The sequence below is a fragment of the Ursus arctos genome, unplaced genomic scaffold (assembly GCF_023065955.2).
Source record: "Ursus arctos isolate Adak ecotype North America unplaced genomic scaffold, UrsArc2.0 scaffold_5, whole genome shotgun sequence".
Classification (NCBI taxonomy): Eukaryota; Metazoa; Chordata; class Mammalia; order Carnivora; family Ursidae; genus Ursus; species Ursus arctos.
In genome coordinates this window covers 78,590,944-78,618,107 of record NW_026623067.1, presented here as the reverse complement: position 1 = coordinate 78,618,107, position 27,164 = coordinate 78,590,944, and the positions used below count along the sequence as shown (strand labels likewise).

At 37.8% G+C, this 27,164-nt stretch overlaps 1 long non-coding RNA gene across 1 annotated transcript in view; it reads right to left on the bottom strand.

Moving 5' to 3' along the window:
* The window catches only part of LOC113255053 (uncharacterized), a 235,901-nt gene that overhangs the window by 141,827 nt on the left and 66,910 nt on the right, over nucleotides 1-27,164 (bottom strand). Inside the window, exon 2 of the long non-coding RNA XR_003316079.4 lies at nucleotides 22,214-22,310. This is a non-coding gene — a long non-coding RNA (uncharacterized LOC113255053). The remainder of the gene's footprint in view (nucleotides 1-22,213; nucleotides 22,311-27,164) is intronic.

Below are 27,164 nucleotides of genomic sequence, written 5' to 3'. Positions count from 1 at the left end.
AAGAGAACCACAAAAACAACCATAAAATAAGTAACAAAGTGGCAATAAGGACATACCTATCAATAATTACTTACAATATAAATGGACTAAATGCTCCAATCTAAAGATGTAGGATGACAGAATGGATAAAAAAGCAAGAGCCATCTATATGTTGCCTACAAGAGACATACTTCAGACATAAAGACATATGCAGATTGAAAGTGAGGGGATGGAAAGCATTTATCATACACATGGAAGTGAAAAGAAAGCTGGGGTAGCAATATTTAGATCAGACAAAATAGATTTTAAAACAAAGACTCTAACAAGAGAGAAAGAAGGACACTACGTAATCATAAAGGGGATAAGCCAATAATTGTTATAGATATAACAATTATAGATATTAATGAACCCAACATGGGAGCACCCCAATACATAAAGCAGTTAATAGCAAACAAAAAGGAAGTAATTGTTAGTAATGCAATAATAGTAGGGGACTTTGATACCCCACTTACATCAATGGATAGATCATCCAAACAGATAATCAACAAGAAAACAGCGGCTTTGAATGGCACATTGGACCAGATGGATCTAACAGAGATAATCAGAGCATTCTATCCTAAAACAGCAGAATACACTTTCTTTTCAAATGCACATGGAACATTCTCCAGAATAGATCACATATTAGGCCACAAAACAAATTCTCAACAAATTCAAAAAGATCAAAGTCATACCATGCATCTTTTCTGACCACCTGCTATGAAACTAGAAGTGAACCATAAGAAAAAATCTGGAGAGAGCATAAATACAAAGAGGTTAAACAACATGTTACTAAATAATGAATGGGTCAACCAAGAAGTCAAAGAAGAAATAAAAAAACACCCGGAGACAAATGAAAATGAAAACACAAGGGTCCAAAATCTTTGGGAGGCAGCAAAAGTGGCTCTAAGAAGGAGTTTATAAGCAATACAGGCCTACATCAAGAAGCAAGAAAAATCTCAAATAAACAACCTAACCTTACACCTAAAGGAGCTAGAAAAAGAAGAACAAACGAAACCCAAAACCAGTAAAAAGAAGGAAATAATAAGACTAGAACAGAAATAAATGAAACAGAAACTTAAAAAAAAAAAAAAAACAATAGAACAGATCAGTGAAACCAGGAGCTGGTTCTTTGAACAGATAAAAAAAGTTGATAAACCTCTAGCCAGGCTCATAAAGAGAGAGAGAGAGAGAGGACTCAAATAAACAAAATCAGAAAGCAGAGAAATAACAACAAACCACAGAAATACAAAGGATTGTAAGAAAATATTGTGAAAAAATATATGCCAACAAATTGGACAACCTAGAAGAAATAATAAATTCTAAGAACCACATGACTTCTCAAAACTGAATCAGGAAGAAATAGAAAATTTCAACAGACCAATTACCATCAATGAAATTGAATCAGTAATCAAAAAGCTCCCAAAAAACAAAAGTCCAGGACCAGAGGGCCTCATGGGTAAATTCTACCAAACATTTAGAGAAGAGTTAATACCTATTCTTCTCAAGCTACTCCAAGAAATAGAAGAGGAAGGAAAACTTCCAAATTCATTTTATGAGGCCAGCACTACCCTGATGCCAAAACCAGATAAAGATGCCACAAAAAAAGAGAACTACAGGCCAACATCTCTGATGAACATAGATACAAAAATCCTCAATAAAATATTAGGAAATAAATTAGGAAATAAATCCTGGATTTATTCCGAGGATGCAAGGTTGGTTCAATATTTGCAAATAAACCAATGTGATACATCATATCAGTAAGAGAAAGGATAAAAACCATATGATCATTTCAACAGTGCAGAAAAAATATTTCACAAAGTACAACATCCATTCATGATAAAAACCCTCAACAAAGTAGGTTTAGAGGGAATACACCTGAACATAATAAAGGCCTTAAATGAAAAACTCACAGCAAACATCATCCTCAGTGGGGAAAACCTACAGCTTTTCTCCTAAGATCAGGAATAAGACAAGGGTGTCCACTGTCATCACTTTTATTCCACATAATACTGGAAGTCCTAGCCACAGCAATCAGAAAAGAAAATGGAATAAAAGGCATCCGAGGTGCCTGGGTGGCTCAGTTGGTTAACTGTCCCACTCTTGATTTCAGCTCAGGTCATGATCCCAGGGTTGTGAGATCAAGTCCCGAACCAGGCTCCACGCTCAGAGGGGGAGCATGCTTGAGTTTCTCTCTCCCTCTTCCTCTACCCCTCCCTACCAGGTCCCCACCGCAAAATAAATAAATCTTTAAAAAAAAAAAAAAAAAAAGGAAAGAAATAAAAGGCATCCAAATTGGTGGGGAAGAAAGAAAACTTTCACTATTTGCAGATGTTATGATACTATATATAGAAAACCCTAAAGACTCCTCCAAAAAACTGCTAGCACTGATAAATGAATTCAGTAAGCTCACAGATACAAAATCAATATACAGAAATATGTTGCATTTCTATACATTAATAATCAAGTAGCAGAATGGGAAATTAAGAAAATAATCCTGATTACAAGTACACCAAAAAGAAAAGATACCTAGGAATAACCTTAACTGAGGAGGTGAAAGACCTGTACTCTGAAAACTATAAAACACTGATGAAAGGAATTGAAGATCACAAACAAATGGAAAGATATTGGAAGAACAAATTTTGTTAAAATGCCCCTACTACCCAAAGCTGTCTACAGATTTAATGCAATCCTTATAAAAATACCACAGCATTTTTCACAGAACTAGAGCAAATAACCCTGTAATTTGTATGGAACCACCCAAGACCCCAAATAGCCAAAGCAATCCTGAAAAAGAAGAACAAAACTGGAGGTATCACAATCCCAGATTTCAAGATATCCTACAAAGCCGTAGCAATCAAAGCAGTATGGCACTGGCACAAAAATAGACACATAAATCAGTGGAATAGAATACAGAGCCCAGAAATAAAACCATGCTTGTATGGTCAATTAATCTTCAACAAATCAAGAAAGAATATCCAAAGGGAAAAAGACAGTCTCTTCAACAAATGGTGATGGGAAAACTGGACAGTAATATGCAAAAGAAAGAAACTCTACCACTTTCTTACACCATACACAAAAGTGAGCTCAAAATGGAATAAGGAACTAAATATGAGACCTGAAACCATAAAAATCCTAGAAAAGAACCTAGTAACTTCTTTGACATTGGTTATAGCAACTTTTTCCCAGATACGTCTCTTGAGGCAAGGGAAACAAAAGCAAATAAACTATTGGGACTACATCAAAATAAAAAGTTTCTGCACTGCAAACGAAATAATAAAACTGACAGGCAACCTATGGAATGGGAGAAGATATTTGCAAATGACATATCTGATAAAGGGTTAGTATCCAAAATATATAAGGAACTTATAAAACTCAACACCCACAAAACAAATAATACAATTAAAAAAGGGGCAGAAGACATCAACAGACATTTCTGTGAAGAAGACATCCAGAGGGCCAATAGACACATGAAAAGATGCTCAACATCACTCATCAACAGGGAAATGCAAATCAAAAGTACAGTGAAATATTATCTCACACCTGTCAGAATGGCTAAAATCAAAAACACAAGAAACAATATGTGTTGACAACGACGTGGAGAAAATGGACTTCTCATGAACTATTGGTGGGGGTGAAAACTGGTGCAGTCACTCTGGAAAACAGTATGGAGGATTTTAAAAAATTAAAAATAGAACTATTCTATGATCCAGGAATCATGCTACTATCTACCCAAAGAATATGAAAGCACTAATTCAAAGAGATACATGCACCCCTATGTTTATAGCAGCATTATTTATAATAGCCAAATTATGGAAGCAGCCCAAGTGTCTATCAATAGATGAATGAATAAGAAGAGTGGTGTATGTATATATATGTGTGTATATGCACATACATACATATATACATATATATAATATATACAATGGTATATATAAAATATATAATGGTGTGTCTCTATTTTCTATCTATCTATCTATCTATCTATCTATCTATAATGGGATATTACTCAGCCAGGAAAAAAAAGAATGAAATCTTGCCATTTGCAACAACATGGATGGATCTAGACGGTATAATACTAAGTGTAATAAGTCAGTCAGAGAAAGACAAATACCATATGGTTTCACTCATACGTAAAATTTAAGAAACAAAACAAATGAACAAAGCAAAAAAGACACAAACTAGCAAAGAAAAAACCAGGCTGTTATATAGAGAACAGACGGTTACCAGAGGGGAGGTGGGCAGGGAGGTGGGTGAAATAGGGCAAAGGGATTAAGAGTCCAGTTACCATGATGAGCACCGGGTAATGTACTGAATTGTGGAATCACTCTATTGTATACCTAAAACTAATATAACACTGTATATTAACTATACTGGAATTAAAATTTTTAAAAAGGAACTTGACGGATTTGGTAGCAGATTTGAAGAGTAGAAGACAAGATAGGTAACTAGGAGACAGATTATTAGAAAGTAGATAAGCCAACTCTAACAGAAAAAAGGACTAAAATACATTAAAAATGAGCACTAGATCCACCTGGACCACAGTGGAAAGTTCTGAAAGACATACATTTGGAGCACCACAAGAAGGAGGAAAGAGACAGCAACAATATTAAAAGAGATAATGGCAAAGTTGATGAAAAGTTAAATCCATAGATTCAAGGTTCGTGAAGCCCAAACAGGATAAAAAAATAAAACAAACAAAAGAACAAAAGGAAACTAGACACACGGTGATAAAAGCGCTGAAAACCAAAGAGAAGAAAAAAAAAAGCAGCCTAAGAAAAATACATCAGATCTTCAAAAGGGCAACAATAACAAGACAAACAGGAGATACGGGAGCAATAACTTTAAAATGCTTAGAGAAAAATGCCAAACAAAATTTCCAGCCTAGAATCCTATTCCTGAGGAAATATCTTTAAAAACATTTTTTAAAGAAAATAAGCTTGAGAGAATTAGTCATTAGTGGCCTGTCTTAAAAGAAATGTTAACAGACTTTCTTTAAGCAGAAAGAAAATGATTTTGGACAGAAACATGGAAATGGAAGGAGCACAGGAAAGAATGAATAGATGGATAAATAGAATCGAATACTGATTGCTCAATATGATAATAATAATGTCTTTGGTATTTGAAAAATACGTACAATTAAAATGCATGAGAGTAATAATGGAAAAGACGGGAGGAGTAAATGTAAAGTGGTTAAGATATTAGGATTCTCAGGAAAGCAGAGAAAAAAATTGTAATAACTTCAAATCAGTCAATGAAGCATGACATATTTTGGCCTATAAACATCCAAAGAATTTAAAAATAGTGCATAATTGACTTAATATGGAGAAAATGTAAAAATCTAAATATTTGATTAATCCAAAAAGGGGCAAGAAAAGAGAAGAACAAGGTATATAAAAAAGTTGCATTAAATGGAAAAAGTAAGATGGTGATCTAAACGTAGCCATGCAGTAATGTCATTACATGTAAATGGACTCAATGCTCCAAGTAGAAGACTAAGATTATCAGACTAGTTAAAGAAACAATGGGATTTAAGTATATGCTTTTTATAATAAACCACAAGTATAAGGAGAGAACTGTTTAAAAATAGAACAAAGGAAATAGATGTACTTTGTAATCAGCAACAAAAAAAATAGTGTACCTATACTAATATAAGCCTAAGTAAGCATTAATAAAAATGCATTTGTAGAGATCAAGTGGGACATTTACAGAAAGGGTAAAAAATACAGAAAGGTCCTAAATCTTGTTTTAAAAGAGATTTTAGGGGCGCCAGGGTGGCACAGCGGTTAAGCGTCTGCCTTCGGCTCAGGGCGTGATCCCGGCGTTATGGGATCGAGCCCCACATTAGGCTCTTCTGCTATGAGCCTGCTTCTTCCTCTCCCACTCCCCCTGCTTGTGTTCCCTCTCTCGCTGGCTGTCTCTATCTCTGTCAAATAAATAAATAAAATCTTAAAAAAAAATAAATAAAAAATAAAAGAGATTTTATTTATTTATAAGAGAGAGAGCAAAAACAAGTGAGAGGGAGAGGCACAGGGAGATGCAGACCCCCTACTGAGCAGGGAGCCCCATGTGGGCTGATCCCAGGAGCCTGAGATCATAACTTGAGCTGAAGGCAGATGCTTAACCGACCTAGCCACCCAGGTGCCCCAAAGCCCTCAATCTTTAGGTACTCAATATTATAGCTTCAACATAATAAAACACACATTTACAGAACTAAAGAAAGAAATAAAAAAATCCACAATCAGCCTTGGGGACCGAAGAAACTCTCTAAATATATAATAAAATACTCCAAAACAAAATCCATTAAGATTTTGATCTGAAGAGCCAGTGAACACAATGGTCTTTTTGACATACATAGAAGACTACACCTAATAAGACCAGAATAAAAATACCTTTAGTGAAAATACAATATTCACAAAAATGGACCGTGTGATGAGTCATAAAGCAAATTTCTAAAGACTGAAATAAATAGGAGTATGTATTTTTACCTCAGTGGAATTTACCTAGAAATCAGTAACAAAAAATCATCTAGAAAATCACTAACTGCTTGAAATTTAAGCCATAGACTTCTAAATAAAGCACAAGGCAAAAAAAAAAAAAAAAAAGTAATGATGAAAATTAGGAAATTTTTCAAAGTAAATGATAAGGAAGATGCAACATTTCATAACAAATGATAATTCCATGAAAGAACACTCATATTCTCTCAAGCATTATGTTGAGCAAAAGAAGCCAGACACACACAAAAGAACACCATGTGATTTCATTTACATAAAGATAAAAGTTCATAAACAGGCTAAACTCATACTGATGTTAGAATTCAGAATGACTCTTTCCTGGGGTGGGGGAGTAGGGTATTTGGAGGCGTTACTAGGGAGGCTGCTAGAAGACTGGTAATGTTCTATTTCTTGATACAGGCACTGGGTATATTCATTTTGTGAAAATTCATGTTATACATTTAGAATTGGTGCACTTTTAAAATGCATATTTTACTTCAATTAAAAGCTTGGTGTGTGTGTGTGTGTGTGTGTGTGTGTGTGTGTGTGTTAAAGCACATTCAACTTCAAGGTGAATGTAGTCTCATTGAGGTCATTCTTGTATTTAAGAGTCAACAATGCTTTGGGTTAAGTTTGAAGTGAGGGAGCTAAAAAATGCCACAGCCAGCAGAAGCTGAGGCCTTGAATGTAACAGGTAATTGTTCAATTCTTTGCCTAAATGGAGACATGTAACTGTAAGTCTTCCCCTGAAAACAGTTCTACTCTCTATATTTTATACTGATTATCTCTAAAATAGCCCTGCATTGTCAAATGGGAGAACAGATGCAAGTATACATATTGGATTACCGTGATTTTAACTGAGACACAAGGTTGAGGAGCTCTTTTTCCTTCTTATACAAATATTTAAAAATGCTTCCCCCTACACTAGGGGGAGGTTTAGACAACTGATGGGAGAAATTGTTATCGTACCTGATTTAAGAATTACTGATCACATAAAACTGACCATAAAGGAGATTATGTTGTTATACTTCTACCAAAATTTAAGAATCAACTCTTATTTGAGATTAACACTATGCTTTTAAACTGCTTCGGCTGAATAATCATGCCCATACCCACGGTGATACCAAGTAGTGACCTGGGTCACTAATATAGATGGGACCAGGTAATCATCCCTTCTCTAGTAAAGATGGCTATTTTACTTGCTATTCTCTTGCCTGTGTTAAACAAATACATGTTTACTCATTCATTCATTCATTCATCCATCCACCCGTCCATCCATCCATCCATTCTGATGTCCATTATGTGCCTTGCTATGTTTGGTGCTGGAGATATAATAAAGAATAGGAAAGACACAGCAGTAATCCTCACAAAAGTTATAATCCAGCCTGACAGAGACACAAGAAATTTATAATATACATTGAGAAATATGGATTTTGTTTATCAGACAGATATACTCAAACCCTCAGCTTTGTGTCCTCTCTTATAGGTGAAAAATGTTGGGCTCTCTGCTGTCAAATATAATATTTGTGAGTTTATAATAAAAACTATGAATTCCTTTACTATGAAGAGAGTAATAGGATTTCTGGAGAGACTCCCAGTATATAGTGGACATGGGTCATTGGCCATCAAGTAGCTTTTAAGTAGTTAATTGCTTTTTATAAAGCTGTATTTTTATCGTATCATAGTTTTATATTAGCATAGTTTCAAGGTGAATAGTTCTGTACAGCTTATTATAAGAACTATTCCCCCACCTCCTTTCTCCTGTCCCACTCCATCATTCCTGCTGTCCTTGGACAACCATTTTAATTTATTAAGCTGTTTATTATTTTTCTCTTATTTAGTTATTATTATTATATTTTGTATCTTTGTTTATAGGATTAAAAATTACAGATACATTTGAAGCTCCAGTATATTCCTTTCCAAACTCATTATTCTCCCTCCCTCCCCAGAATCAACTACCACGTGTTTATGATTTTGTTCTATGTCTACACATCCCATAAAGAATATATACTATGGTTTTATAAGAGTGTAATATTATTTGTTGTAACACTGCAATACTGTAATATTTCCTATTATAGAATTTTTCCAGCTTTATCTAGGTAAAATTGACATGTAACATTGTGGAGGTTTAAGGGGTACAATGTGCTGACTTGATAAACTTATATATTGCAAAACGAATTACCACCATAGCCTTACCTAACAATGCTATCATGTCACATTGCCATTTCCTTTTTGTGCTGAAAAGATTTAACATTTACACCCTTGGCAACTTGCAAGTATATAATACAGTATTTTAGCTATAATCACCATGTTGTACAATGGATCCCCCAGAATATACTTATCTTATACCTGGAAGTGTGTACCCTTTGACTAACATCTTCCACTTTCTCCCACCTGCGCCCGCCCCCCCCAGCCCCTGGTAACCACCAATCTATTCTCTGTTGCTGTGAGTTTGGCTTTTTGGATTCCACTTATAAGTGACACCACCCAGTATCTGTCTTTCTCAGTTTGGCTTATTTCCCTTAGTGTAGTGCCCTCAGGGTTCATCTAAGTTGATACAAATGGTAGGATGTCCTTCTTTCTCATGTTTGAATAGTATACACGCCATATTTTCTTTATTTTTTCATCCACGGATGGACCCAGGTTGTTCCCATAGCTAGCTAGGCTTTTGTGAATGCCGCAATGAACATGGCAGTACAGATCACTCTTTGAGATCCTGTTTTCATTTCTTTTGGATATATAATCAGAAGTGGGATTGCTGGACATATGGTAGTTCTATTCTTATTTTTTTGAAAAAACTCTATACTGTTTTCCATAGTGGCCGCATCAATTTATATTTCCACCAACAGTGCACAAGGGTTCCCTTTCTCCACATTCTTGCCAAGGTGTATTATCTCTTGACTCTTAAATGTTAGCCATTCTAACAGCTGTGAGGTGATACCTCGCTGTGGTTTCAATTTGCATTTCACTGATGAGCAGTGACGTTCAAGACCCTTTCATGTACCTATTGGGCACCTGTATGTCTTCTTTAGAAAAATGTTTATTGAGTTCCTCTGCCCATTTTTTAATTAAATTGTTTGTTTTTTTGCGATTGAGTTGTATTGAGTTCTTCATATATATTGGATATTAACCTCTTATCAGATGCATGATTTGCAAAAATTTTCTCCCATTCTGTAGTTTGTTGATAGTTTCCTTCGCTGTGCAGAAACTTTTTGGTTTAATATAGTCCCACTTGTTTATTTTTGCTTTCGTTGCCTTTGCTTTTGGTGTCATTAACTGTGCGAAAATAAGTAAAAACCTGGATTTCAAATGCTTCTTTCATTACATTTGCCTTTGTGGAAGAAAACTTCATTTGTCGATTATTTGGACAAACTTGAATAAATCAGTTTTTCCAGTACAGCCACCCTATATATTTGACCACTGATAATGCAAAGCCAATCATTGCTCAAAATGGTTATCATAATTTATGCTGGGTTATGCTGCCAGACATGTTCCACTAAGATTCTAAAAAGGAAGGAGCCTGGAAACAATTTCAGAATAGACTATATATTATGAATGTCATTAATAACGGTAAGAATGCAAAACAAATCGAGTTGTGAAGACACAGTTCTTTCCTTTTATGGTCAACGTGTGAAACTTTGCGGTGCTGCACGGGATTAATAGGAAGCTTGTTATTGCACACATTAAAAATAAGAAAGCTCTTCCTGCCAGCACATAAGCACCTGCAAGGATACAGCAAAGGCTTCATGCTGTTGATCAGGGGGAGGCCCTCTCTTCACAGAACAGCTGCCTGACATGCAGCCCAGCCCAAACTGTGCCTCCCTTGCGTTTTGAAAAAGATGATGCCTGCACTGAATGCACAGGCACACAATGATGGGAGTTTTGGCTTGTAGTGGCTCTGGCTGAGTGACAGATCTTCACTGGTGGAAACCGGACAGACATACCTCCTCTGTATCACAAACTCCGAAAACTGTTTGAGACGCATAGGTTGACATTCTGCTTAGTTTTTATTTGTTTCCATGGAAAACATGACACTTGAGGCCGTTCTGTTTTTATTGACCCAACTGAGATTTTCCATCCTGCTATCTTCTTTCTCCTCCCTTTTTCCTCCCAAGGATAAATTTAAACAAAATTTCTCAGTGATTTATATTGCTCCGTGGTCTCCAGTACTGTTTTACAGAGATATTTTTATATACGCAAAGTTTTTTTTCTTCACTGTCTCCAGATGATAAATTGACTCTCATGGAACTGAGAATATTTAATTTAATGTCCAGAAAGTTCTAGTCAAGTTGAGACAACTTCATGGATAAGAGTTTCAAAATCTATCTTTTAATCTAGTACAGTGAGCTCATTTCTGAAGAAGCATTCAGGGAGTAGAAGGCTTTACTTATCATACTAATTCTACTCATAATTTCTGATTTCTATTTTAAAAATATGGAGAAAGTGTCATTTATTGAAAAACATAAGGTTTTGTTTGTTTCTGTTTTGTTTTAGAACTTGTAGCCTTTTTTCTCAAGCTTCTAATAACTGGTAGAATTCATAAACAGCATCTATACCAATCTCTAAAGCTTAAGTTACATGTATCTGACTCTAGAGTGGTTAGAGAAAATACAGAGCATCCAGTTAAATTTGAATTTCAGATAAACAACCATTATTTTTTAGTGTAAGTATTCCCAAGGATTATAATTTTATTTGTGAAATCTGTCAACCCTATTCTGCGATGCTGTTTTTAACAAAAGATAGTTTGGGTGTCAATGGCTCAAATATTATTAACTACAGCTTCAAAATGAGGTTTCATGGGGGTGTGTGATAAGACCTATTTAGTTTGCTTTTGAGACACATGAAAAGCTGCAGTTATTTATGTGTCTCAAGAGAAACCTTAAAACTTTGGTAAGGTCTTCATTTTGTTTGTCTTGCACTTTACTGCTTCAAATCTACATTTTCTTCGGCTCCCTGCACTAGTGGTTTATGTGGCCATCATAAAGAAAAATAGGCAAGCCTGCTGATAGGCAACCCGGTGCAAGATCCATTTCTTCAATAAATGTGTATATATATATATATATATAGCTTCTCGGTTTATGAAATCAGCTCCTCTGTTAACGTGCTTCTCTCCCACATATTAATGATGAAGATTCATAATGATTAAGGAACAGCTGTTGTTGTTGTTATTAAGAAGATAATCTAGTACACACATTCTGGAACCAATGGATCTGGGTTTTAATCCCAGCTCTGACATATTTTAATCGCATGGCTTTGGAGGAGTTGCTTAACCTCACTATGCCTCTGTTCCCAAATGAAGGTAAAAGTGGTACCCACCTCACAGGTAACTACCTCATGGGATTTAATACGCGAATGTATCCACATGCTCATAGACCCGTGTGCAACACGCAGCTGATGCTATGTAAGCATTTGTTGTTGATATTTCTTTGTTTGCTGTCCATGTGTAGTTAATGTGTCAGGGTTTTTACACATATTACTAAGTTTAATCCTCAGAACAATCATCTGAAGTTAATTTTATTAATGTATTTGATAACGTTATGTACTTTGCCTTGCCATTAGAGACAGAACTCGAGCCCAGTGCTTTTAATCAGCCTGTTTTCCTATAGCATGCTGATCACACACGCACACACATACACACACTGTCCCAGGATGTGAGGGGCTTTCTGTAGGGCATGTTCTACTCGTGACCTAACTAAATCTATATAATGAATTCCACTTAATAGGTAATAATGTTCACTAATTCTGCTGCCTTTTTCCTCCTTTTGTCAAGGCAAGACTTATGAAACCCCGAGGTCCTGCAACCCACCTTTTTGTGGGCTGTTGCTTTTGCTTGTTGTCTTTATCAAGTAATCACATTTGCAATTGTGTTACTTGGCAAGCGCTGAGACTTCTCTTGATTATGAACTATCCCTAATGGTTCTTGACATTTGACTGGGGCTTCCTTTCGCTGCACGCCAATTTACTTTTTCATCCATGGGTACGCATTCACAAGCACGAATGCAAATATGCACATGCATGTATATGTTACACTTATTGTTCAATTTAGTAAGAAACTGCTTACAAATTTTCTGGTGATACAGATTTCAAGAAAACAGCAAAAGAGGATTGTACATTCACATGTTGGATGGTGAAGTGATGACGAATACAGAGAAAACATTTGGGGGAATTCAGCAAACAGAGATGGCTAGGGGTGTTGCCTACCAGTCAAATGAAAATAAAGGAAGTAACTGAAACTGCGCAAACACGTTAAAATCCATCGAAACCTTGTTTTAGAGGGATGTTTCAGTCAAAGAAACACACTGCAAAAGCACGTAGATTGGAAAATAGAACGATCCTTTTAAAAAACTTGAGTTTATCAAAATACTATGAGGAAGACATTTGATCCTTAGAGATTATTTCTTGAAGAATCATTTGTTCTTAGCTCTGCTAGTAACCTCTTCTAGATGTTTCTGTTGCTTCTCTCTCCTTCATAACAACAGGATTCCCTCCTCCTTGCTCTGGATAAAAATTCCCCTTCCAACCTTCTCCCTGGCCCTTCAAATCTCCTCCTCCCTCTTTTCTGCAGCCACTATGCTTTAGTCACCCCCTGCCCAGCCTCTAGATTATGCATCACACTCGGCAGTCTCTGTCATATCCAGTCCCCAGTGCACAGAAGGGGGTGAGAAACTGTGCCGGCAAAATGAGGGCCTTCTCGGAGAAGGGGAGGGAAGAAAGCCCAGGAACATTCAAATGCTAATTCTTTCTTTCCTTTTCTTTTCCTTTTTTGTGCTGCTACACTTTAAATACTTTGAAGACACATACAAGGCAAAATTCTTTCAAGCATCATTGCAGAATGAAGTAAATGCAATTTATATTTACCCGCCCTCCTAGTGCACCCAAGTATAAGCTCCTTATGACACTGATCCTTTTTCTTAGTCTCTCTTTCTCTGTCTCCCCTTCCCTCTCATTTCTCTCTCTCTCTCTCACAGACACACAGACACATAGACATCCACACAGAGACACACAGGCACACACAGAAACCCAGTTCTCTTCTGCTTACATTTGAAGCTAACCAATGTACCCAATTTATTTTGCAATGTTGATCACAGGCAAATGATCCCTAACCAGTTCTAACCCTTCATTTGTAGGAATGTTGTTGTCTGAAAAATAGCATCAAATTACCACAAAATAACAGAGATGTGACAAGAAGGTAAATATGAGATTTATAATGATGCATTTTTTATAGTTTTTTTTAAAAAAAAGATGTGCCATACAATCAAGAATTTGGTTTCTATACTCTTACTGTAAACAGAAGTTTGGCACTAGTAATGTAAAGATTTAATGTTTGTAATGTGGGAAGCAAGAAAAGCAAGTGGAGAAATTTTGATGGGCGAAGAAAGTTGTAAAATATTAATATTAACAAGAATAACTATCATTTATTGAGTACTGACTTCCTGCTAGAAACTGGGACAAGTTTTCAACATACATTATCTAATTTAACCCTTAGATCAATACTGATAGAGGTATTGGTATCCCACTTATATAGGGAGGATCTGAGGTTTATATGGATTAAATGTCTATCATCTATCAAATGGTGTATAAATTGCAGAGCTGGGATTCAAATTCATCTCTACCTAAGCTATTGTTGTGCTTTAAACGTTATGGTGAGTGTGTGTGTGAGTGCGTGTGTGTTTGTGTGTGTAATATATGTATACATATTTATGTCTACACAAATACACATAGCAATTGCCCCCATGGGCAGTTTGCGATTTCAGATAGGGAGACGATGCCTAGGAGGTGAGGACAGCTTTCTGTGAGGGGATGGGATAGATGGTCATAGTGCAGCTTGTCACATCAGTGTGTTTGGAGGCTGGAGGATTACGGAGTAAAGGGAGGGCACCTTCACATTGGGTTCTGTCACGGGTAGCAGTTCATCACTCTCTTCGCTATCCTTTCCCAGAGGCCTGCTCTCACAGCTTCATCTGCTTCTTTACAGTGAGTGTATTATTTTCTTTTCACTGATTCATACCTGAGTTCTTTGGTTTTCCCCTCTCGGCATCTGCCTTCAGTGTTGAGCGTCCTCGTTCACTACTGTGTCTGCCCATCAGCGGATGGTGGTAAAACAGAAGGATACGAGCAGGGAAGTGAACACTGTTTCACAGCTGGTCTTGTAGGAGGGTCTGTGCAGAGTATCACAGAATTCCCAGGCACTGAGCGCTGCTCCCTGTGGTTTATGGGCGGCCTAAGAGACCCTCATTCCCGAAAGAATGGAATAGGGAACCAGGCTGGTCATGCTTTAACACAAACCTTGTCTAACACCATTTGGTACTATGAATAGTGTCTGATTTTCATTAGTCTCGGACGCCTCTTATGTGAACATCAAATAGCAAAATGCGTCCCGAAACTTCTGACATGAGGATAGGACTATAATTCTATATTATACATTCTCTTCAGTTAGAGGTATGTCCAGGGGCCAAAGCACTGCATAGAAAGTCAGGCACATTGGTTTAGGTTTCTAGCTTGGCGTTCTAATGATGGTGTTGTGGAATCGCTTCTGGTTTTGGCTTCCACTGACAATAGGAAAGCGTCAGCATCACGGCATCCCACATTTGCTGGGTACCCAGAGTCATATACAGGATGCAGTGGGTTTCACAGCATTTAGACATGGTCACCAGTCTTCCAAACGTACTGTTTAGTGGGGAGACAAGCAGACCACTAGAGAGTCGGAACCCTAAATAGGTACATTAGCGGTTCCCGTTGTTGTAAGCCTGTGACGTGCGAGAGGGCAGGACAATCTACACTGTTGTCACAAACTTTATTCCATGAAATGGGACCTCTTTCACCTTGTAGTAGAGGGCTTTCCTGGAGTCTGGAAGGTATATTAATGATGACGCAAAACGTGTTTGTTGTTTTCAATAATGCTTGAAAATGTTGTGTTGTAAACATGGAACAGCCAGTATAACAAGTATCAATTCTCGGGTGCCTGGGTGGCTCAGTCGGTTAAGCATCTGCCTTTGGCTCAGGTCATGATCCCAAGGTCCTGGGATCGAGTCCTGCATTGGGCTCCCTGCTGAGCAGGATGTCTGCTTCTCGCTCTGCCCTTCCCCCCTGCTCATGATCTCTCTCTCTCTCTATCAAATAAATAAATAAAAATCTAAAAAAAAAAAAAAAGGATCACCACGAGTATCGTTTTTTCACTTTCTCATTTAGTGGTTAGAGGCTTCAGTGGAAAAGAAAAGAAACTACACATCATTTCTACAACTCTTGGCCTTCCTTTATTTTCTCTCCAGTGTGTAGGCTAACTTGGCAGTGACAAAGTGAATTTCACAGGGAGAAATGGGAGCTCTAGAAGAAGGGCCATCACACCTCCGTGGGCATTAGCGCCACTTGGCCGGCTTCACACAAACAGCTCTCCATGCTCCATCCCCAGAGTTTCTGCTCCCACTGGCCCAGAGTCAAAACCCCCAGTTCGCAATTCGAACAACTTCCCAGGAGCCAGTGGTGTCGCGGTGTCGCTTTTCTGGGTACTACCCTTAGAGTGGAACTACTACCTTTAAACACAGGAAGGAAGATAATGGGGGAAAAATGCTTTTCATGTTGGAATGTTCTCCTGCCTTCTTTCTGAAAAAAACTGAACGAAGAGGAAGGACCAAATGTACCATTTTTAAAAAGTTCATTCTTTTAAAGCAATATTAACAGTGCAGAGGAGACTTAGAAGTTTTGATGGGAAGTCATAGTCCAGAACGATTTCATTTGAAGATACCTTTTGGTGCTTGTGTTTACTTATTCAGAGGAAAATGTTTCACTTTTTTTCCTTCTTTTCCACTCATTTTTACCATACTGATGTGTCTTAGGGAAAATGATAGAAATGATAGACATTACATTCTACCTCCTAAATACTAAAGTACAGTGTGTATGTATAAAAGCATAAAAACATTTGCCTATATAACCAAAATTATTACACCTGAAAAAGTTGACAATAATTACTTAGTATCATCTAATACTTATTCCATATTCAAATTTTTTAATATTATCCCCAAAATGTGCTTTTCAGCTGATTTGTTCATACTAGGATCTAATCTAGGATAAATATTTTATTTAGGGGTGGTGTCATGTAGAATTTTTTTAGTTAAAAAAAATAGGAGCACCTTGGTGGCTCAGTTGGTTAAGGATCCGACTCTTGATTTCAGCTCAGGTTGTGATCTCAGGGTTGTGAGATTGCGCCCTGTGTTGGGCTCCATGCTGCGCATGAAGGCTGCTTAAGATTCTCTCTCTTCATCTCCCTCTGCCCCTCCCCTGCCCTCCTCTCCCTCTATCCCTCTATAAAAAGAAAAAAAAAATTAATTATAAATAAATAAATAAAATAAAATTTTTTAGTTTAGAAGATTTCTTTGTTTCATGACACTGACTTGACAAAAAGAGAGGATCATTTATCCTGTAGAACATCTCATTCTTCTGGATTTGTCTTGCATTCCTGTGCAAAGGCTTAATTAAATCACAGTAAATATTTTGGTAGGAGTAGATACTAGCTTAAGTCACATACTCCATATTGCATTACATTGGGGAACACAGATTTGGGTTTCCCACCATTTGCATTGCTTTGACTGCATATGTTGATGACTTCCTAATCATCCACTCTAATTTTGTATTTTCTCCTCATGACCAGGAAGTAATCTGTATGCTGTTACTTTAGTACTACACGGACGTCTGGTCCCTCTGTACATTTTTCCTTACGGTTTTATTTATTTATTTATTTATTTATTTATTTATTTATTTATTTTTTAAAGATTTTATTTATTTATTCAACAGAGACAGAGACAGCCAGCGAGAGAGGGAACACAAGCAGGGGGAGTGGGAGAGGAAGAAGCAGGCTCATAGCAGAGGAGCCTGACGTGGGGCTCGATCCCAGAATGCCGGGATCACGCCCTGAGCCGAAGGCAGACGCTTAACCGCTGTGCCACCCTGGCGCCCCTCCTTACGGTTTTAATACCACGTGATAATTCTTGCCAAAATCAATAATTTCATTAAGGTTTACAAAGTGGTACTTTATTAATTCTATCACTCCTTCTACGTATATTAGCTGGCATTCTTTTAAAATTTGAGCTTTTGCTTGCAACCAAAGCTATTTGGTCACTTAAGATGTATTCTCCACTGGAAGCTTAATCTTGCCCATAATTCACCAATTTTCAAAGTAAGTCACTGGTTGAATTGAATGTCTCAAACATTGACAAGTCAGATACTCAAGCTTTCTCTAGAAAGCATCATTAAAAACATATTGATTTTCATAGATGAATTGTGGCTCAGTTGTCTACCATTATTCTGAAAATGTATTTACATGACAGGAGTTAGCTGTCAAGAAGCAGTGAGCTGAAGACCAAAAGGACAATTTATTATGACAGGAAACAGGTGACCACTCTGTCAAGAAAACTCAAGGCGTCCGATTTTCTTGTTAGCTGTTTCTGAGTAAAGCATTCAAGGAAGATGCACCCAACCAGTAAAGTACTGACAAGCGAGAAAATACATACCATTTGCTTTGAGAGGCATTCGTTTCTACATGGCTTAATAAAGCCAATCCAGATTAGGGAAGAGCGGCCACTAATTCTTACTAGTAGAACTAGTATAAGAAAGCGTTAAAAAGGATGCAATTTTTGCATGGTTTGAGCCTATTTTGGGAATGGTGAGGGTGGAAGAAATGCAGTTCTTTATTGTATTTATAACCATGCTGAGTTTGCAAAAGGAAAACAGACTAAAGTCATTAGATGAATATAGCTATGTACTCAAATGTAAACACAAGGAGAATGATTTATATGGAGGTCTTCAGTGTTTTTTTCTATCTCCTAGAATTTATTTCAAAACAAAACAAAACAACCAAAACCAAAAAAAGCCCAGGATTGCAGAATTAGAAACCATCTCCTGTTACCTCATCTTAAGGTAAAAAGAAGTACCAAGTTATTTTGGTAAAGCTGCTGGTGACAGTCATAGTCATGGGTTTTAATGATGTAGGTCCAAGTAGTTGAACTTCTAGCAGAGGTTTTAGAATCATCTCTCTTGGATGTTGTCACCCCTTCCTTTTGTACAAGTCTTGCGTCTCTTTGATTTCTGTGCCCTGATTGTCTGAAGAAAGTGACCATGGGATTTGTTGATGTAAACAGTCCTCCGTCTCCCTTTCCCTCCCTTGCTGGAGAGCCAGGTATTCCCTGGAAAGTCACATAGCACACTGGTCTGGATGAGATTTCAATAGCAAATGCTTGGATCCTATGCATTCTTAGACCTTTGGCCCTGAACTCCTTCTGCTATATTGACCTTAAACCCGAGCCATGCTGATACCTTTCATTTCTTCTAATACTCTCATGTCTGTTGTCTAGTTTTAGAATGAGTTACCAGTTTTCCAGAAATATGGGCAAAAGTACTATCCTGAGAATTTTCCAGCTTGAACTTTCTGAACACACAAGGTTTGTCAGTGTGGAAAGTGGACAGAAAATGGTACTGCAGAAGAACAGTAAAGATAATATTATTTCTTATTCCAGAATCATTTACTGAAGACTTACTATGCAGCATGAGGAAATAGCTCTTAAACAGTCAAATATGATATCTGTTCTCTACCAACTGTCTTATTCACAGATCACGACTATTCAAAGCAATTAAGTCTATTAAGATAGAAAAATGTTTTTGCTCTTGTAGGTAGGGTCTTCCATTTAACTTTTATCACATTCAAAGAGTAAGATCTAAAATGCTTCCAAGTCTCAGCTTATTGCGGTTATATGGGCCTTTTGAATTGTCTGTCATTCACATTCTTATACTTGTTTATTTATAGCAAAGAGCTTATGATACTGCATAATTTCATAATAACAATCCAGTGATTCATGTAGCTCCTTGCTAATTTCACTTCCTTGTGTATACTTTATCTTTCATGCAAAGTTCAAATTTGCCTTTGAGACTATTACCTTTGGTTTAAAAAGACACGGGAAAAAGAAAATAGGAGACACTTTGCATCTTTGTGCAAAAAATGCTTTGAATACATTAAATATTGTAATTAAATTGGTAACTCCAAGAACCCTGCAGTTGTTTTAAGAAAAATTTTTCCCAGGTCTATAAAAATAAGAAATAAAAGTGCCATGCCTGCTAAGGCTTTTGAAATCAATTAGCTGTATCTTACAGCCAATGAACTCTTTTGTTGGAGGTTTTGATGTGTGAGTTATGTCAACTTCAAAAGGAAACTTCTGTGGTGTGGGATGAAATATCATTTTAAGAATTTTAATTCTGTTTCAGTTCAGAACCAGAGGCAATCGTACTTAATATTCTCTGCATTGGCAAAGTCTTTGGATTTAGATAGCCATGACTGTTAAAAATAAGAAAGTTTAAATGAGAGTTGGAATTGTATAGGGTTTCTTGCACAAAAGTTATACTCTTCCAGAATTCTTATTCCTTCATTAGAAAGGGAGAAAGCTTCAACATTTTCTAAACCTTGGGTAAAAAACAAGATACAGTTGAACAAGAAGGGTTTGAACTGTGTGGGCCCACTTATTCACAGATATTGTTTTTTGGATAAATACAGTACAGAACTGTAAATGTGTTTTCTCTTGTGATTTTCTTAACATTTTCTTTCCTTAGTTTACTTTATTGTAAGACTACAGGATATAACATATAACTTACAAAATATATGTTAATAAACTGTTTACTGGTAAGGCTTCCAATCAACAGTATGCCATTGGCAGTTAAGTTTTTAGGGAGTCATGAATTATACACAGGTTTTCAACTGTGTGAGGGGTTGATGCTCCTGGCCACGATGTCGTTCAAGTGTCTACTGTATCATAAGCGAAAGCATCATTTTGCCTGATTTTATTACATCTGTTCAGAAAATTTGAGATCACTTGCAAAGTACTAGATATGAGGAGGAATTATCATTCAGGAAATCTTCCAGACACTTCCAGAGATTACATAGGCTCTTAAAGTGTCTCCTAGGAAGGCCTGCTAACCGTACTGCATAGATAATGAAATGCAGGGACGTGTGCCACAAAAGGCAATCTCACTGTCCTGGACTCCGTGCTCATAACTCTCCCTAAGGACTCATTCTGGCTCCTGACTTTCCCTATTCCCTAGGACCTGCGGCACAGTGGGAAAGAATATTTATTCCTTCATTCTCTAACCTTTAGTCTGATGCCAGGGGAAGATGCTCAGTGTCCCTTATAAACAGATGGTGCTATACCCTGTATCTGCTGGAGTAGAGCTGAGATGTCCAGCTGGAGAAGGCATTATGGCCTCGGAACATAAGCCCATCCTAAGGTGAAACAAACCTGAGAATCACAGAATTCCAGGCTTTGGAGGAAGGTCTTTTATGTTTAAGAATTTATCCTCTCCTCCCCCATATTAATTTCCCATCTGTGGTTGTGCAGTCAATTTGACTTCATTTAGCTCCACTATGTTTTTAAAGCCACTGTGAGAAAAATCTCTGCATCTCCCTTTAGGGTCTCCCCATTGGTCCTGCTTGGAAAATCAGATAATTCTTTCAGTTTTGATAGTCTGTGTTCCCATAATGCTGTGGGCCTTAGCTTAGTGGTGCCTCTCTTCAAGTGAGATGGGTTCCGTGGGACCCCATGGTTGTGGGACATAGTAATTTATTCGACAGACATTTATGGAACGTCTAGTAGGTGCCAGACACTGTTTTAGGTGCTAGACAGACAGAAGTAAACAGAAAAAAAAATCCCTGCTCTCACAGATCTCATATTGTTCTAGGAGAAGAGAAGACAGATGAAAGGAAGAATTTAACAAGTATGGTCTGTTAGGTGGTAATATGTGCTGTAGGAAAAAAAAAGACCAGTACGCAGGTTGCAGTTTAAAACTGAGTGGTCAGGAAAGCCTCACTGAGATGGTGACTTTGAATAATAACCTGAAGGAGGTAGAGGTGAGGAAGCTCATCAAATATTTCAGAGAAGAGCATTTCAGGTAGATGAGACATCAAGTTCAAAGGCCCCAAGCCAGGGTTACTGAGGACTGGCAAGGAGGTGGGACAGAACAGCAGTGGGGTTGGGTTGGGTCTTATATAGGCAACCGTAATAATAAACTTGGCTTTTATCCATACTGAGCAAGGATGTCATACCTTTGACCAGAGGAGTGGTACACTTGAACTTACCTTTTCTAGGATGACTCTAGTTACTGTGTCAAATGTAGACCAGCAGGGGCCATGAGCAGAAGCTGAGAGGGCAGTTAGGAGGAAACTAATAACATGGATGGGATGTGCTGGGGGCTTAGAGCAGGCTGGCAATAGCAGGGGTGGTGAGAACTACTCAAACTCCGAATATATTTTGAAAGTAGAGCAGATATAGTCTGCTGAAGGCTTAGATATTGGGTGTGAGAGAAAAGAGGACTCAAAGGTGGCTTCAAGTTTTTCGGCCTGAGCAACTGTAAGGGTGCAATTGTGGCTTATTGATGTGGAGAGAGACCTGGATTAGAGTCTCTGTCAGGTCCTCAGAGTGTGACTTTGGGAGCACAGCTAAACCACTCAGTGCCTTCACCCCCTGTTTTCACTTATAAAACAGGATAACCTTATCTACCCTGAGGTAGGTACGAGAACTAGAGATAATGTATTAAAAGCCTGCGCACAGCGCCTGATACTGGTGGGTACTCAGTAATATCTGGAACTCTCAGCATTGCTGTCCCTTAGGAACAAAAGAACACATCTTGGTTTCCCTGCATGACAGGCCTTCAGATAGTTAGAGATAACTCACGTGTTTCCTCCGAGTCTTCTCAGAATGAATTCCGTCTTCGTGGGGGCTGGCTGGTTTCTATGACTCTCCTTGGTACACGTGGGCTTGAAGTACTCTCCTAGTTTATAAAAGGAATGGGAAAGAGTTAGAAAAAACTTTGCTCAGTTTTCAGTAGTGGGCTACATGGTCAGAAATCCACGTGGTAGCAGACCACATTTCCCATCTTCCACCCTCCAAGAACAATTGTGAATGGAGAGGCTTTATTATGGATGCACTTGACACAAATATAAGTCAGGATAATGGGAGTCACTATTTACACGGCTTTTCTTGTATCTGTAATTCTATCCCCACTATATTCAGAACCCATACATCAGAGGCATGAAGTTATTAAGGCTGGAAGCTTCTAGAATTGTACTGTCCAATATAGTAGCCAGTAGTCGCATGTGGATATTGAGCACCTGAAATGTGGCTGGTCTTAACTGAGATTAAGTTTGTAAGTTTAAAATCTGTATGTGTAAAAAACATAGACCCAGATATTGAAAACGGTATGAAAAAAAGAATGTAAAATATCTCATTGATAGTTTTTATATTGATTATATGTTGAAATGATAATGTTTTTTATATATCGGATTAACTAAATGTTAAAATTAATTCCACCTGTTTCTTTTTATGATTATTTTTAATGTGGCTAGTGCCATAATGCCTCCATTTTAGTCCAACTAAACTTTAACACTTCCAAGTTATAAAATCCATTCCAGCCAGCAACAATTGCAATTACTTCTGGTTCTGAGTATGCCAGAGTGATCCTCCATGGCTGTCAGTCATGAAGAGACTGGTGGCTTTTCTAGCCTCTCAGTCCTGGGAGCTGGCTACATAGGCAAAACGTTCTAGAAAGGACAAAAACAGCAGATGAGTTCTATTTGGCTGAGAAACATGTGTTGAAAGCCAGACAGCTGGAGCAAAAGCCTGAACACTTAAGAAAACAGGGAAGACCATACAGAATCAGACTATGTCTTTGGTCTCATTCTTTCTTTTTTAATTAAAAATTAAGGGGCTGGATTAAATAGCTCTTAAAGCTGTGTCTAACGCTAATACTTTATGTTCTGCCTTCTTCCTTCTGGTGCCCTCTCAAATACAGTGAAATAAATGTTAACATTCTATCGGCCATGGTGCAGATTACGGCCTTCTGAAAACTTTTCACGGATATCAAGTCTCCCACTCAGCATGTAGGCATGGCCCAAATTTTAAGCTCTGTTGGCAAAGCAAAGCAAGGAATTAGGTAGACCAATATGTAGAGAAGACGACCTAGAGGTTCTCTTTGACACAGGCTGGATACTCACAGTCAACTATAATTTCAATGTTCTTTATCCAGAAAAAAAAATCTTTACTAATTTATCTAAATAATTTAATAAACTTGATGATGCTTCTAAATTACTTAGCACAAAGCCTGAAACATAGTACACATCTAACAGGTGTGTTTTGTACTAGTAACAATGATAGTATTTTAATTTTTTTGTGTCTTTCCAGTGCAGTGCTACTCTATATTCCGTGAGATTGGCCAGTCTATTAGGCCCCTCAAAATGCACAGCAACACTGACTTAACTTGTTAATAAACTAGAACTTCACACCTGCTCCCAGCAGTCCCCAAAGGCCCTATGAAGTAGAAACACAGCTGAAATGGCCCAGGGATTGCTGGCTGATTTTTAAATCCTCAGCATTCATGTTGGTCACACATATATTCACACTGCCAAATGAAATATATCTTTGTGCGAGAGCAAAGAGGTTGAGGTAAGCTGGTAGCTTGGCTCAGAGATGCTTTTATGCTTTTCATCCTTTCCCTCCCTTCATTTCTACTTCAATCCAGAAAAGCATTCGTGACTCCCCATATATATTGTGGACCCAGCAATTTCGAGTGAATCTGTGTGTGGGTTTGTAGTAACTGTTTGTCTTGAAGGCTGGGGAGCAGGCGTGTGCACACATCCAGCTGTGGATATGCTCTGGTGCCTGTTTGCCGAATCACATGTTCTCTCTTGGTGCTGCATTTCTGACGGGCGAATTGAGATCTATGTTCATCACTAAAAATTTCTCTCCTACTGCTTGGTATTTAATTTTTTTTTTAAGTAATCTCTCTGCCCAACGTGGGGCTCAAACTCAACACCCCCAAATCAAGAGTCACATGCTGTACTGACTGAGCCAGCCAGGCACCCCCTAAAATTTTTAATGTCAGTAAGAATGGATACATTTTTACAGCCTATACCAAAGTCTCTAAAGTATACTCTGAAAATATTCTAGAAGGATCTAAAGCAATTCCTTGGAATTAAAAGAACAAAACCCAATGTTCTAGCTATTGCAATTTTGCCATTTTACGTTTTCTTATTTTATGTGACTACAGAAATACATATAAAATACACATATATTTACACATAAAATATATATATATAAATGCACTTGTGTGTGTTTGTACGTAATCTTTGTTCCTCAAGAAGCGGCCAAGACTTTTCATCAATTTTCATTTTATTTTCTAGCTGTGATGACCATGGATCTCTGTTTTTCCCACCAGAATGTAAGATTCATGAGGAAGGAATTTGTTCAATCACTCTCTATCTCCTGTCTCTATAAAAGCACATATTAAATACCATATTGAGTATAGAAGAAGCCTAAAGACTGGCATGGAATAAACATGGTGTAAAAAAATAACTGCTTTTAAAGGACAACAGAGACACTTGTATGTTGTTCTTAAATTTGAATGTATGTTAGAAGAACTGGGAGTTTGTCAAAAATTCAGATTCATATTAAGTCCTCAGAGATTTTGGTTCTGTCTATCTGGGGTAGAGCCCAGGATTTTATCAAGCAACAACCTGCCCCCTTCCCCTTCCCACAAATCATTCTGAGACAGGTGGTCTGTTGAACCACACTTTGCGAAACACTCACTGCCTTATTATCTGCTTTTTATTTCTATGTATTGCATAACGAGTATTCAAAGCTTAGTGACTTTTGTTTCTCTCCCCATTCTGTGCTAACATTAATGGAAGGACTTCACATTTTTTTTTTCACCTCTTTATTCCCTATGTTAGAAACACAAGCGTTTGGCCAACAATCATAAAAAGAGGCTGCCATTTACTGACAGAAGCTTACGAGGAGTTGGGGCTGACTGACATCAGGAAGTGTGACCAGGACACAATGTGACTGGCCCGGTTTGGGAGAGAAAGAGAACTAGTGAATCTGCTTGGAAACAGCAAAGAGAGAGGAAATGAGATTTGAAAGAAGAGCAGAAGGGGATAGGAATTGTTGGAGACAGACCTGCACTGCGTGCTAAGACAGGTGTTCGGGAGGGTCTCGTGACAGAAGCAACAAAAGGAGAAGCCATCAGCTTAGGGCTTCAGGTTGAGGCAGAGAAGTGAAGCTGTGCCTTGCATTTAGGGCGTTGTGGCTGGGATTTAGCCAGAAAGGATCTGGCATCCCCAAGGAATTGGAAATAAGGGAAATAGCTGGGCTAGCCTGAGTATGAAACAGGTTGGAACTAAAAAAACAGGCTCGCACGTCGTGATTTGCCAAGTTGGACTCTCTGACTAAGCTGGGTAGTTCCAAGTGGTCTGCCTGTGGGCGCACTGGGCTCTGAAGAGAACCCTCCAGAAGGGAACTGTTTTTATTTTATTTTTATTTATTTGTTTTTATTTTAAAATGGCTTGCTGAGATAGAATAAAGTACAGACCAGAAGTGTGGGGGCAAGATTGTTGAAATCAAGATTGTAATTAAAAGGCTGCCTTATAAAAAGAAAAAAAAAATGAATCTCCTTGGCCCTTGGAAGTGAAACTGGTAAGCAGTGAACAGGGAGATTTTGTGCGTGTCCCTCGGGCGCTTGAGCACACAGCTCTCGGCTCTCAACGGTGCGAACTGAACAGTGGAACGGATAACTGGCGACCTCAGGACACTCTCGCCTAGAGCAGTGGGTGGGTAGACAAGATCATTTTTTGAAATGATAAAGTCACATTTTCTGCTCATTCCACTCACAACTGAAATAGTCTAGGTGATTCCAGTAAGTGTGTGAAATTACGAAAGAAATGTAAATCTCAGCATATATTTTTGTTTTTCTCATTTTATAGGAAAGCATATAGCCTTTCCAAGGATAGAAACTAACATCCATACCAAAATCACAAGAATACATTCTAGCTCTAGAATTCAATGTCTGAATAGATTCTAAATATAAGTGAAAGGCACATGTAACAAAAACATCTATTTAGTAGTATAAGATATGATGGCTAAGAGTTCATGCCCTCAAGGGCTTGCAGTCAAGGAAAAACAAGATAAATCCCAAACCTTGTTATGGCTCTAGAATCTAGAACCAAGACTTAAAGTTATTTCATGTAACATTTTAATGAAAGGAAAGAGAAAATGTCTTGGACTAGATTCTAAGTAAGGAACTGACAAAATGCATGGAATCAATGACCATGTTTCCACTGGACACATGTATAGGAACAGCAAAAGTAGGGAGGAATAGGTCAATTACAAAACTGCCCCAAACAAGTGCCCGTCTGTGTGGCTTGGGCACTGAAAACAACTAGCGGTATCCTACAGGAAGTTAATACATTCAGCACCTTCCCCTTCCCTTTACGATGAGTTTTAAGTAAAATCTCTCTTCATTTATTGTACAAATGATCACTGTTCTCTGCTATGCTCTGTGCTAGTGAGAAAAGGAGGATAAATTAGATGGGATTCCTGCCTTCAGGGAGCTCAAATGTAGAAAGCTATGGTGTAAGGTAGGAGACTTGAAGGGCTTTACAGAGGTTCTGGTAGGGTGATATGAAGGATCATAGATCAGGTTGAAGTCAGGAAGGCTTCACAGAAGAGGTGGAGGGTTTGAATTGGACCTGAGGATAGATACAATTGGACAGGGTTTGGAGAGGTGGTGTGAGCTCTAGATACAGAAATTCTAGCAGGATTGAAGACAATGAAAGGGAAAAAAAAGCAGGTT